Source organism: Corapipo altera, unplaced genomic scaffold, assembly GCF_003945725.1.
Source record: "Corapipo altera isolate COAL_440 unplaced genomic scaffold, ASM394572v1 169, whole genome shotgun sequence".
NCBI lineage: Eukaryota > Metazoa > Chordata > Aves > Passeriformes > Pipridae > Corapipo > Corapipo altera.
Genome location: NW_020884946.1, coordinates 1,581,869 through 1,595,096, shown reverse-complemented (window position 1 = coordinate 1,595,096; position 13,228 = coordinate 1,581,869). Strand labels below are relative to the sequence as shown.

Below are 13,228 nucleotides of genomic sequence, written 5' to 3'. Positions count from 1 at the left end.
AGCGCAGCCCTGGGGAGCACGAAAATAACAAGGCAATTATGTCCTCAGATCCCTGCGATGCTGTTAGAGCAGAGCCCGGAATGTTTGGCGATACTCTTTATCACAACAGTCGGTCCCTTCCCTTTCTAAACGGCTGGATTGAGGCGTATTCTTGCTGATTAATTTGGATGCCTTCACCCCTGGGGGGGGGAGCGAAGAGCTTGCGGTGGGGATTGGGAATCCGTTTCTTCAGACGATATTGCAAACATTGACAGGAGGAGGGGGAGCGCTGGCCCCCAGGCAGGGCGGGCTGAGGTAAGGCAGGATGCTCACTCCCAACCCGGAGCCGTAAGGCTCTGCTCTGGTGGGGGGAAAAGCAACCCGGCTGCTGGCAAGACTCAGGATGAAGGCTGGATGTAGGACTTCCGTGTAAAAAAAAAAAAAAAAAAAAAAATCCAGTGCTGAATTGACATTATCTTGCCCTGTTTCAATGGGTAAACCTGCACAAAAACAAACCTGCCACCCAAACTCAGCCGGGCTGAGACTTCCTCGTCCCAAATCTCATCCAGAAAGCCCTGAAATCAGTGAGGAAGCTTGGAAATGAGGTTTGGATCAGGCTCCTTCCAAGTCTTCCGTTATCTCACTTGCAATTTATCACTGAAATGGCTGTAATTCTCCCCAGGGAGAATTTCTAGTATTTAAACAGCTACTACCCTGCATAATTTCTTCCTGTTTTTATAAGAGAAGAGGAACTGAGAACATTATGCTAAATGCCTCAAGAGTCCAAAGAATAGAGACTTTCATGGAATTTTCTGAATTTATTATCATTGCGAGAGAAGCGGCTGGAAACAACCCCAAGGTTAAAAAGTTCAAATTTTTTTTTTCTTTTTTTTTTTTTTTTTTTTTAATGACTCTGGAAATGATCTTGACTTCAGCTCATTCCAGCTTTATTTGCATTTTAAAGGAGCTCTGTCAGGCAGACATTCAAAATATTTAAGTCTCATTTATTTATAGGACTCCTTCATACTTGGGTGACCATTGACTTGACAAATCCATTTGACCTAAAATATGACTAAGAAGTGTATTTGCGGCATGTTTATTAGTTGAGAAGTCTTTCCCGAGCTAATCTGTTTTCTGGCTGTACTCTTCCAGCAGGCTGATGGAAAAATAAGACCCAAAGAAGGAAGCGGATTCTTAACAGCGATCATGAAAACTGCTTTATTCTCAGGGCATTTTTGCATGGCATTAGCAACTAAAAGGCACCGCTTCAGCCCAGCACTTAAGCTATTTGCTTAATCAGGGCCTGAGAGCTGAAAAGAAGGAGGAGGAATGGCAGGGGTGCTATTCCCACAGAATTTCTTGGAGTATTAAATGGCTATTAGCTGATGGGACAAGATTTAACTGTGTGAAGTTGCAGTGCATGAAATTTTTGCTCTTACAGTGGGACAGCCCAAAGCCCACAAGGCAACTGCGGCCGTCAAATAAATCCCTGCCCAGAGCAGGGAGGGCAAAGGTAAGATACAAAACTCGATCCTGAAACGGAATAAACTCCTACAGCTGCACTGGGCACGTGGTAAATGCCCACCCCAGGTCAGCGTAGAAATGCTGGGGGGAAATAACCCCGCTCTGAGCGATTCCTGAAACTACTGAAATGAACAGATGAGTGGAGAACGCAGCTCCTGCTGCCCCAGATCAGCTCGGGGTGTAACACTTCCCACACACTGTTTTATACTGAATAATCTTGTCGATAATTCATCACACGCCCTTCAGCAGCACCTTTGTCGTATCAGTGACTTAAGAGATCTTTCACGAGCTCAAATGATCATTCCCTGCATCTCTACAAGCCATTTGACTGTAAATGTGTTCTTTGGCACCAATCAGTGGATCGTTGACCTCGGCAGTATGGCTGCACCATCAATACCCATCTGCAGCAGAGACATGAACAACTTAGTGTTGAACAATTAATTGCACGTGTAGAAGAATCATTTAGGTTGGAAAAGAGCTCGAAGATCATCGAGTCCAAGTGTTGTCCCAGCACTGCCACATTCGCCACTGAGCCACGTCCCCAAGGCAGTGGCTGTGCAAAACCAGGCATCTCAAAGGCCCTCAGAGGTTTGTAGGGAGAAGAGCCCAAGCTTGGAAGCATCTCCCAGTGAACAAATGGATCCCAACTGCTTTGCACGGGAGGATAAAATGAGGCACAAAGATACAGCCACAAACAGTGTCAGGGGGGAAATGATGAAAAATGGAGTGACTGAGATTTAGCAATCCCGGCACAGCCTTCCTGTCAGGAGCTGCTCACAGGATTGCAGAGATCACCAGCAGGCATCCCATGGGATGAATGACACCGTCACACAGCACTGGCCTCGCCTTTGGTGGGGCTCCCGGGGCTGCTGCTGCAGATGTAACCCCAGAGTGCCAACTGCCAGGGGCTTGGAGGCTTGTTGAGGGGAGGATCACTCAAGACTCCTTCTTTTTCTCCTTTTCCCAAGAATCTGATGTTGCCAACAGTCACTTGGGCCTCAAGGCCAGCTGGACCTTTGGGCTGTCCCACTGTGACTATGCTGAAGTCTCTCCCCCTGGGATATGTGTGCGTGTGCCTGTGTGTTTGTATCCATCAGAAAATCTGGGCAACAGGGAAAATCCACAGCCAGCTACTCCTCACCTCCTTCTCCCTCTCCCAGAAAAAAGAGTTTAATTTAAAATTGCAACATCACAGCAAAATAAAATAAGGGGTACTTTTGTTTGTTTTTCGGGCTTTTGAATAAAAAAGGTTTCCAGCTTCTTCTCCACAGCAGTGAGCACTTGAAAACATGATCCTTCAGAGAACGAAGGACCATAATTCCATATTATCATCTGCCTGTCGGAGCTGTGGCTGTCAGCCAAACAGCAAATGTCACAAAACTCATTGAGAGGCTGTGAGGATTGCAACACCACCGCGGGATTGGGCATGTGGAGGAAAGGGGAAGGGGAGGAAGGAATCAGAATCAAAAGGCATTTTGGACATCAGAAGGAATTTCTTTGAACAACAGAAGGAATTTCTTCACTGAAAGGGTTGTTAAGCATTGGAATGGGCTGCCCAGGGAGGTGGTGGAGTCCCCATCCCCGGAGGTGTTCAGGGAACGACTGAGTGTGGCACTCAGTGCTCTGGTCCGGTTGGCAAAGTGGAAATTGGCCACAGTTTGGACTCTTGGAGGTTTTTTCAGACCTAAATGATGCTTTGACTCTGTGATTCTGTGAGATAGAGGAGTGATAAAGGTTTGGATCCTCTGGGGAACTGTGGTTCTCAATTTGGGCGTGGGGAGAAGGTGGGCACCTCTCTGAGAGGACAGATGATGAGTTTCACTGGTGTCACACAGACAGGAATTTCCTACTTTTTATTCACAAAAATCCAAGAAAGAGTGAAGAGCTCTGTCTTCTGCTGCCAGACATAATCACTAACTCCAAAACCTGAAAGCAAACTCATGCAGTAACTCGACACATGATCAAGGCTCTACATATCCACCACTGTGGGAAGAAAATGTACCCAAAAAAATTCACTCCTTGTCACAGAAAGCTCATGTGTTAGTACCAAAGTGACTGTCGAAGTGTCTTTAATGACAGTTCACCTGCTCATAATTTCACAACAAGCAGACAGCAACGCTTCCTTTCCAGTTCAATCCAGTTTATCTCCTCTCCTCAATAGGGTGCATTTGCCATCCCCATGCACTTTAAACCAGTTTTATGATTTTATCTTCATGGCAACAAGCCTCTGCTTTGAGGAAGAGCACTTATTAACTAGAGACAGCGTAGTTTTCAAAGTGATTTATTTTACGAGGGTTTTGAAATAAATGATCAGTCAGTGATTGGCCATAGGGGAAAAGCATATAAAAGATTACCACATGCATCGAACATACCATCTGGTATCCTTTAAAATCTAGCTTCAGGGTGGCTCAGCTAATTCTTCAGAGTGCTTGATGTTCACAGAGCACAGTGAGGCATGAATAGAAAAGCGAGTGGCATCGCCCTGAAAGAATCAACACTGGAACTGAAGATTAATATCTTATATCTCGCTGTTCCGGCTCATCAGCAAGAGACTGGCATTTTCTTAATGAAAACTGACATTACATTCCAGAATTTTAAACTCGTTATTAAAAAAAAATAAGTAAAACCTAATCCTTTTATTTTTGGGTTGGATAGAAAAGGGATGCCTCCACTGTGTCTCGGTTCCTCCTGACTAGCTGATGTAAAAGGGAGGTACAAAAAAGATATTGTTATTGTTCCCCTGAATTTACTGTTCATGGCATGAACAGCCCTGCGGGTGAGATAAATTTTCCTGACTCTGATGCCTGTCACAGCCTAAGATCTGTGTTATTGTCCCTGAAAAGTACTGAATTGGACAATTTAAGTATTGTCTCTTGGTCTTTTACCCCAAAACAAAGGCTGAGGCAGGCAATTATGCCCAATTTTGTCACTGAAAGACAAGAGAGATGCTGACAAACCGGAGGGAGTTCAGCAGAGGGGGCACTGGCAGGGATGGAGACAGAGCGGGGTGTGAAGAGAGGCTATGGAAATTGTAATTTTGATCTGGGAGAGAGGGTAGGAAGGACCTCACCACAGCCTCCAGCCACTCAGGGGGGTGGTACTGAGCGGGCAGATGCTTCACAGAGGTAGGTGGAGGAAGGAAAATCCCCAAGTGCAGCAAGGGAAAGTCTGACGGGATGTAGGGAATAATGGCAGCAGTCACAGGGACCGTATTTAGGGACTGAATGTCCAGAGAGGTTGTGCAATCTCTGTCTTTGGAGACACTCAGAACTCAGGCAGACAAGGTTCACAGCTACCCCTGTTTTGAGACAGAGGTTAGACCAGAGCTTCCTTCCAACCCAAATATTTATACGATGCTGAGCTAAAAACAGAGTGGCAAATACTTGTATCGCACAGACAGCAGCACAGGCCCTGCAATGCAGGACTGGAATAACAAACTGCCCTCACGTTATTACACCAAACAGCCTTTCTGGATAATTTAAATTCGTGATTTCATCCCAACTTTTGTTTTCCATTACATAATTTAGTGTGCAAAGTAACATCTTCCAATAGAATGTGGCCACGACTCGGTGTTACCTGCACCCTGAGTTCTCTTCCTGGCACTAAGATGAATCAGTTGAACATAAATTCCACACTGGTACAGGTTGCCCAGAGAAGCTGTGGCTGCCTCATCCCTGGAAGTGTTCCAGGCCAGATTGGATGGGGCTTGGAGAAAGTTGATAGTGGAAGGTGGCCTTGCCTGTGGCAGGGGGTTGGAACGAGATGGGCTTTAAGGTCCCTTCCAACCCAAACCGTTCTGGGATTCTATGACTCAATGAAATTAGGTGCAGTTGTGTCTGCATCTCTTTTTACAGCCTTCAGCATATACATACACAGAGAAGACGAGCTGCATCTACCCAAAGGAGGGGAAAAAATTCAAAAGTTCATCATCCTTTCTGCTTCTACACATCGTGTGTTCCAACATGAAGCTCAACGAGGTTAGCTGGCGAGGTTATTGATTAAAAATGCCATTTCAGTCCCAGTCTGATATTTAAAGTGAGACATCACCACAACATGTTGTCAGCCACATGTTTGCTCATTAATTAGGGGTTCTAACTACCAGATTGCTCAGGAAGAAACCTCCTGCTCTGGGGACTCCTGCTGTCACCATTGGCAGTCCAGGACACAGCAGCAGCCACCCACGGTGGGGCCCTTCCAAGAGTGGAAAAGTAAAGATGGCCAGCACACAGCTGGGAGGAGGATTGATTTCACTCTTTATTTGCTCATTCCTCCCAGTGAGGCCACGCCACAAGGGCTGTTTTGACAGAAGATCCCAGTGATGGCTGTACTCAGAAAGGAAATTGCAAAAGAGCTGTGAAGTCAGCCTAAATTTTCCATGGCTTTTATTTAAATTCAGAGGGAAGGTTAACTGAACTATCATGTTATCATGGGATGGGGTCTATAGTGAATACTCTTTTAGTTTTGGTAGTAATGATTTATGCAAACCAACAAGTAAAAAGACTGCAGTTTCATGCCTGTTACAGCTGCCACAGAATCATAGAATTACAGACTGGTTTAGGTTGGAAGAGACCTTAAAGTTCACTTAGTTCCCATGGCAAGGACACCTTCCACTAGACCAGGTTGCTTCAAGCCTCGTCCAACCTGGCCTGGAACTTTCCCAGGAATGGGGCAGCCACAACTTTCCCTGGGTAACCTGTGCCAGGGCCTCACCACCCTCCCAGCCAACAATTCCTTCCCAATATTCTTCCTAATGGGGATGCCCTCTGGCAGTGGGAAGCCATTCCCCCTTGTCCTGTCCCTCCAGGCCCTTGTCCCAAGTCCCTCTCCAGCTCTCTTGGGGCCCCTTTAGGCACTGGAAGGGGCTCTAAGGTCTCCCCAAAACCTTCTCTTCTCCAGGTGAACACCCCCAGCTCTCCCAGCCTGCCTCCAGCGCAGAGGTGCTTCAGGCCTTGGAGCATCTCTGTGACCTCCTCTGGACTTATTCCAGCAGCTCCATGTTTTCCTTATGTTGGGGACCCCAGAGCTGAACCCAGAACTCCAGTGGGGTCTCAGGAAAGCGGAGCAGAGGGGCGGAATTCCCCCCTCACCCTGCTGCCCACGCAGCTGGGAATGCAGCACAGGATACACTTGGCTTTTTGAGCTGCGAGCACCTGGATCCTTCTCCTGCTGATGATTTTTTCCTGTTACTTCAGAAAAGGCCGAATAATGACCTTGAGATGCACAAATATATGTCACTCCCAAGGGAAGGGCGCCAGAGCCCGGGACACCACCATCGGCATGTGCTGGGCATCGCCCGTGCCCGCGTTTCTGCTGAGTTTAACGGAATTATCCGGGCATGGAATGGCTCGGGATTAGTGCCATAGCTGGGAAGGGCAGGGCAGGGAACAACGCGGTGTATTTGGGCCCTGCCACAGGGGCTGGGGAACACAGAGGCACACAGGGAGAGGGCGCTGGGGGAAAACCCGCCCGGACTTCAGGCATGGCTTTAGTCTGAAATGTGAAAATGGGACGATTTGGGATAACTTTAAATGGAAATTTGGTGGGATCTTGTGCAAGCTGAGGGAAAACCCAGGGCAGTGGTCACAGCCCCAGGGATGTTTGGAAAAGGCTCTCAGGGACATGGTGGGAATGTTGAGACTTTCACGATGGTCTTCAGATGTTCCTACTGGGCAGGAAGAAATAAAATCAGGATCAGATTTTCAGCAGTAATATAGATCCATGAGAAATAGCAGTTTATGTGATTATTAATTGCACTGTTAAACATGAAAAGAGTCTGCTGAAGTGTTTGCACTGGTGCTTGTCAGCCACAGGTCTGGAGAAATCAACATCCAACGTGCTTTTACTGGAACCATTCGTGGCCATTTAGCTCGTACATAAGAAGAAGATTTGAATTTCTTGAGTTTCTTGACTTTTTATTTTTTTGCCCCCCTAAGGCGCTGAACGGACAGAACCGCAAGTGCTTTGCTTTCTTGGGTCTTTTTGGGGGTTTATTATTGGTTTCTGTGACTGGTTTTGTTCTTGAACTGTACGGATTTTGATTCATGGGTGGGCAGGGGACAAAAAACCAGAAGTTACTACTTTATTATTTTTTTATTAAAACTAAAGGGGTGAAACCGGAGCCTCAAGGACAAGTCCGGGGGGGGGGAAAACCCTCAGGGGCCGCGCCCACCCCTCAGGGGAGGAGTCACGTGACACCCCCCCCTCCCGCGCGCTCTCGCGCGTTGTTACGTGACCCCCTCAGGGGCGAAGGAGGCGCGGCCAAGAGGGAGGGGGCGGGGCTTGAGGAGAGAGGGGGCGTGGTCAGAGGCAGAACTTGTCCGGGGGCGTGGTCAAAAAGCGATGGGCGCGGCCTGTGGAATAGATGTTATGGAAAGGGGGCGTGTCCAGATGTAGACGCGATTTATGAGAGGATGGGGCGTGGTCAACGGGCGGTGGGCGTGGCCAACAACGCAGGGACGAACGGACGGAATGAGGAGTGGGCGTGGCCACGCTGAGGGTGGGCGGGGCTTGCGGCGCGGAGGGGGCGTGTCCGAACGCGCGCCGCCGGTGCCCCCGGTGTGGGCGTGTCCCCCGTGACGCAGTTCCGGTTCCGGCGCCGTCGCGGTGGCGGTGGAGCTGCGGCCGCCGCGTCGCTCCGGGCCTGGGCCGGCTCCCCCAAAACAGGTACCACGGGACCGCCCCGCCGCGCACACGGGCCCCGCGCCCGCGGGAGGCGGCGCGGAGAGGCGGACGGGGGCGGCCCCGCCTCGCACCCTCCCCCCTGGAGGTGCCGCCGGGGATGCGGGAGGCGGGCGGTGCCGGGCCCTGCGGAGCACCGGGGGGTTGGTTGCGGCGCTGGTGACGGCGCTGGCTTGGCTGGGTGGGATATTTCGTCAGCTTTTATTTGTGCCGCCTGGTCGTGATTTATAAATAAGCGTAAACTGCGTACGAGTGGTTTTAACTGAGAGGTTCCTCCCTAAGGGAGGGCTCAGGAAAGTCAGGGTTTCGTAGGTGGTTGATTTTATCAAATTCTCACGTATACTTAAGGCTCCGGGGCGGGCCGGCACTGTGCGGTGTCGGTGCCTGCTGAGAGCTGCCGGCCTGGCAGGTTTAATTTCCGAGGGAGAACTTGTTCCCGGGTGAATTCCGTGCTGATCCGGGGCTGCTCAGCCTCACTGTCAGGGGATGCCGGAACAAAGGAGGCTGCTTTGTCTTTTTTTGAAGCAAAACCGACACGCCCTGAAGCTGCCCTTCCCGACGCCCGGGAGATCGTGGCTGATGGAAAAACCCGTGGGGAATGTCAGGCGGTCCTGGAAAGCATTTGGGGTGTTCTTCTTGGAGCTTGAGTTTGTCCAAGTGCATTTTGACAGTGCCAGAGGGAGATGTGAAAGGTGCCAGTTGTGAGACTGGATCCTGGAAAGGGGAGGTTTCCTGTGAAGGACCCTTTGCTGAGGAGCAGAAAGGTTTCTGTGGGGTCTGTGTGTCAGAGGTGAGGCTTCAACTGGGATGTGACACATGGCTTTGGTGTTTTTACTAACTAAAACTGGAAGAGAATCGGTTTAGATTGGGTATTGGCAAGGAATTCTTCCCTGTGAGGGTGGTGAGGGCCTGGCACAGGTTGCCCAGAGAAGCTGTGGCTGCCCCATCCCTGGAGTGTCCAAGGCCAGGTTGGACAGGGCTTGGAGCAACCTGGGCTAGTGGAAGGTGTCCCTGCCCATGGCAGGGGGTGGAACTGGATGATCTTTAAGGTCCTTTCCGGCCCAAACCAGTCTGGGATTCTGGGATGAGAATGAGCTCTGTAGCTCTCAACAAAACTCAGAGGCAACTCTGAAAGATCAGTTTTAGTTATTCCAAGCTGCTGGACTGCTGCACCTTGTGCAGGATCCACAGGGCTGGGTGGTGGGGACAGGAGGAACCTTTGGCACTGGAGACTTTCTGTTCTGCCCTGATGTATCCCAGCTGGCACACAAACAAGGCACCTCCACAGGGATCCCTGTCTGCAGGGTGTGGGACCAGCTGGCTGTGCTGTGGGGACCAGGGAAGTGATCAGGGCTGTGACTTGAGTGGCCTGTTGTGGCTGGAAGGCTGGAACAGATCACAGATCCTTATGGCTTTATGTCTTACAGCTCTTGGAAACTGCCAGGACCTCTGTTTGGAAGACTTTATTTTTTTTTTTCTGGTGGTTGATAATTTATAGCAAATGCCATGATTTGGTTGTTGCTCCTACTGAAATCTAGCCTGGAAGTCTGAAAACGAAAGGTCTGCCTTTTGTCCCTTTTTGTCAGTCAAAACAGACATGGGAAGGGGCAGGAATATCACCAAACCTCATGGAGCTACTGGTGATGTAGCTGTTGGTTTAGTTTGCCAGTTGCCTTTGTTCTCCTGCTGGATAAACACCCAGGGCAGACAAAAGGATTTGTGGCATGTGAGGAGGCATTAAAGTTGAGGAAAGGGCCAGAGGAGGCCACCAAGATGATCAGAGGGATGGAGCACCTCTCCCATGAGGAAAGGCTGGGAGAATTGGGATTGTTCAGCCTGGAAAAGAGGAGGCTCCAGGCTAATGGTGGCCTTCTAGAACCTGAAGAGAGATAAAAGGAGCTGGAGAGGGACTTTGGACAAGGGCCTGGAGGGACAGGACAAGGGGAATGGCTTCCCACTGCCATAGGGCAGGGTGAGATGGGATATTGGGAAGGAATTCCCGGCTGTGAGGGTGGTGAGGCCCTGGCACAGGTTGCCCAGAGAAGCTGTGGCTGCCCCTGGATCCCTGGAAGTGTTCCAGGCCAGGTTGGACGGGGCTTGGAGCAACTTGGTCTAGTCCATGGCAGGGGGTTGGACTGGATGATCTCTAAGATCCCTTCCAACCCAAACCATTCCATGATCCCATAAAGGCCAGCTCTAAAGTGTTGATATTTAACGCCTGAAGCTGCAGAAATTTGCATATTTTAGAAAACATTTCGAAGCTGTCAAAGATTTGGTGTCTCTTCCATTTTCTCCGGGTGCTATGTTGGGTAGTTACACTTATGTGGGCAGGAATCCTGTTGTGGATGAGGTTATGCTGGTAGGAATTAGTCATGTTTGGAGTGACAAAGGAACCTCTCTGCCGAGGGAGCTGTGCCACCCAGTGGAAATGCAGCACAGCCTGTTGCATCCAGAAAGCTTTTTTTTTTTTTTCCCTGGGTTTGAAAGATGATCTTGGAGACAGGAACTAAATCTGGCACATCAAGTGTTGGAAAAATGTCACACAACTCAAAGAAATGGGAAAGCAGTTGATGCTTAGTTTTGGGTAAGGAAGAAAAAGTGCTTTGGGCAGCTCTTTCTGATGAGAATCCCTAAGGACTGGTGGTGGATAAAAGCCAGGAAAGGCGAGAGCATGGGAAAAAATGCTACTAGATCTACCAGTTTTGGTGGGATGGATGAGATCAGAGAGGGTTTGGAGCTTCCAAAACCCTCTCTGGTTTGTTGTGGAAGCTGTTTGTTGTGAAAGCTGTTTGTAGGATGGATTTAGCACAGCACACACGGCACCATACTTCCAGAAACAGGGATTTCAGTCCTCTCAGCAGGTCACCAGTTGGTTGTGAGCACTGTTGGTGGAACTCTCCTACCAGTGCCATGTTGGAGTTGTGCTTCCCAGCCTTTCTCTTCCCAGCCTGTGGCACAGAGCCCAGCAGCCTCGCTCCTCTCTCCTCCCTGCTGTTAATTTTCGGGAGCAGCTCCTGGGTGTCCAAGAGGCCTTGGCCTGTGGCCTGAAGATTTTGCTGTGTGTGGTTTCTGGGCAGGTGCAGTGAAGTCCTTCATCCCTCTCATGGCTCTCCAGGATAAAGGATGAGAGGGATTGAGCTCCTGGAGGCCTTTTTTGCAGACATGGATGATCTCTCTCCATCCTTCTCTTCTGTTTGGTGCTTCTGGCCATGTGTGTCCTCAGAGGTGGCTGGGAAGTGGTGCCCTGACCAGCTGGACCTGGAGCTGGCAGGCTCTGGGCTTCTGGAAAGCCAGGGATGTTTCCAGGGGTGTTGGCCTTGGGAAAACAAAGGAAATCTTATCTTAATAGCACAGTGGATGCAGCAGGACTTGGGTTTGAGTGCTGCCAGCTCTGCTGTCTCTCTGCTCCCTGCCAGCTGAACTGTCCTTCTTCCACTTGCTCTTCCTTCATCCTGTCTCCAGGAAAAGGATCATTTGGGGTAGAGTTTAAAGTCTGTTACACAAATGGGCTTTTCTCTGCTCATCTCAGTGCACTAGGAAAGCTTAGAGAGAAAATGAGAGTCCATTTGTTAATTCACTGACTCTAAAAATCCCATCAAGGCACCACTCAGCGGGGTTTTCCCTGAAATCTTGAGCCCACCTGTGACCAGGGGGGACTTCCAGATTTAGTTACTCAGAGGTCTGCTGTCTGACAGAGTAATCTGTGAGCACGTGAGTGCCTTGGGCAATAGTTTTATGAATATAATTGTTATTTCTGTAAGGTTTCGACTGAAGTTCTTTTGGTGTCGAACAACCTGAACGGAATATGGATTCCAGATTTAAGTACAGATGAGTTCATCTGTTGTCTGAACGTGTCTGAGGGGTAATTTCAGTTTCTTTCCTATGAAATGAAGGTGGCAGTACCCAGATTAAATGTCTGTTTAAAAAACATCCCTGAAATAGGCCATCCTGTCTGCAAGAGGATCCTTGACATGCTTGGCATGGGCTCAGTTATCCCAAATGTTGCCAACAAATGTTGCTCTTGTCTGCTTGCCAAAGTAAAAAAGCCACTAAATCTCATTATAAGATATGCTTGACTACCTTTTTTCCCCCCCCCTCATAAATTGTGCAGCAGAATTGTTCCCTTCCTTTTCATGGCACAGAAATATTTGGGAACTGTCTGCTAACAAGTATTATTGGGGATATTAGCTGATATTTGGTGATCAGACCTGTTTCAACTGTGTTCATCCACTGCTTGGCTTGAATTTCCTCCTCTCTGTCACTTCTGTGACAGATCACAGGATTTTCTTCTGAGTTCTCCTTTAGGTTTGTCACCTCTTTTCCTTCTCCCCTTTGCAGCAAATGTTCCAACTTCTTCTCAGGGCTTTTTTTGATCTCTTGTAGATCTGTTTTTCAGTTGGTTTTATCCCTTCTCTCCATCTCCCTAAAGAAAGGAGGATTCTCTTGGCCTGTTTTGGTGTTGCTTTTTGATATCATGATTTTTAATTCTTATTATTATCACTACTACATTTACGTGTGCACATATTTAAAAGGCTTTTTTTTTACTTGTATCTATATTAATGAGTGATTTCTTATATTTTGTGGGTTTTATTAAATAACTTCTATGCCCATAGAGATAAATTGAACTCCAGTGCCACTAAAAAGCACATGTCAACTTATTATTTTTGAGTGTGGATCATTGCAAAAGCTAATGAATTCTTAACTTAAGAGCTATTTATTGAGGAGAAATTGAGGTTTTTTTTCTGGTTGATGTCTCTGGAACATCTGAGCTGTTAATAATGGGAGCAGAAACCACTTCCCTGATGCAGTTCAGTTGGTTCCTCAATTTTAAACAAGTAGTCATTGATCTGAACAGTGTCCCTGATCTGAGACAAAGATTCCTTACTTGAAGGAGCTGCTGCTGTTATAAATTAATGCTGGAGTTTTAAACCAAACCTTCAGACTGATGCAGTTAGGCACTGAATTCCACCCAGGTGTTAACTTTGTAGACATGTATTTCTTAAAAGGCTTATTTAAATTAATGGGTATTTTCTAAAAGGCTTATTTA

General features: G+C 48.3%; 1 protein-coding gene across 1 annotated transcript in view; it reads left to right on the top strand.

Moving 5' to 3' along the window:
* The first annotated feature begins 8,065 nt into the window (after window positions 1–8,065).
* MAPK1IP1L (mitogen-activated protein kinase 1 interacting protein 1 like) overlaps window positions 8,066–13,228 on the top strand; it is a 12,392-nt gene continuing 7,229 nt past the window's right edge. The window contains exon 1 of the mRNA XM_027662553.1: window positions 8,066–8,166. The gene's annotated coding sequence lies outside the window, so the exon portion shown is untranslated. The remainder of the gene's footprint in view (window positions 8,167–13,228) is intronic.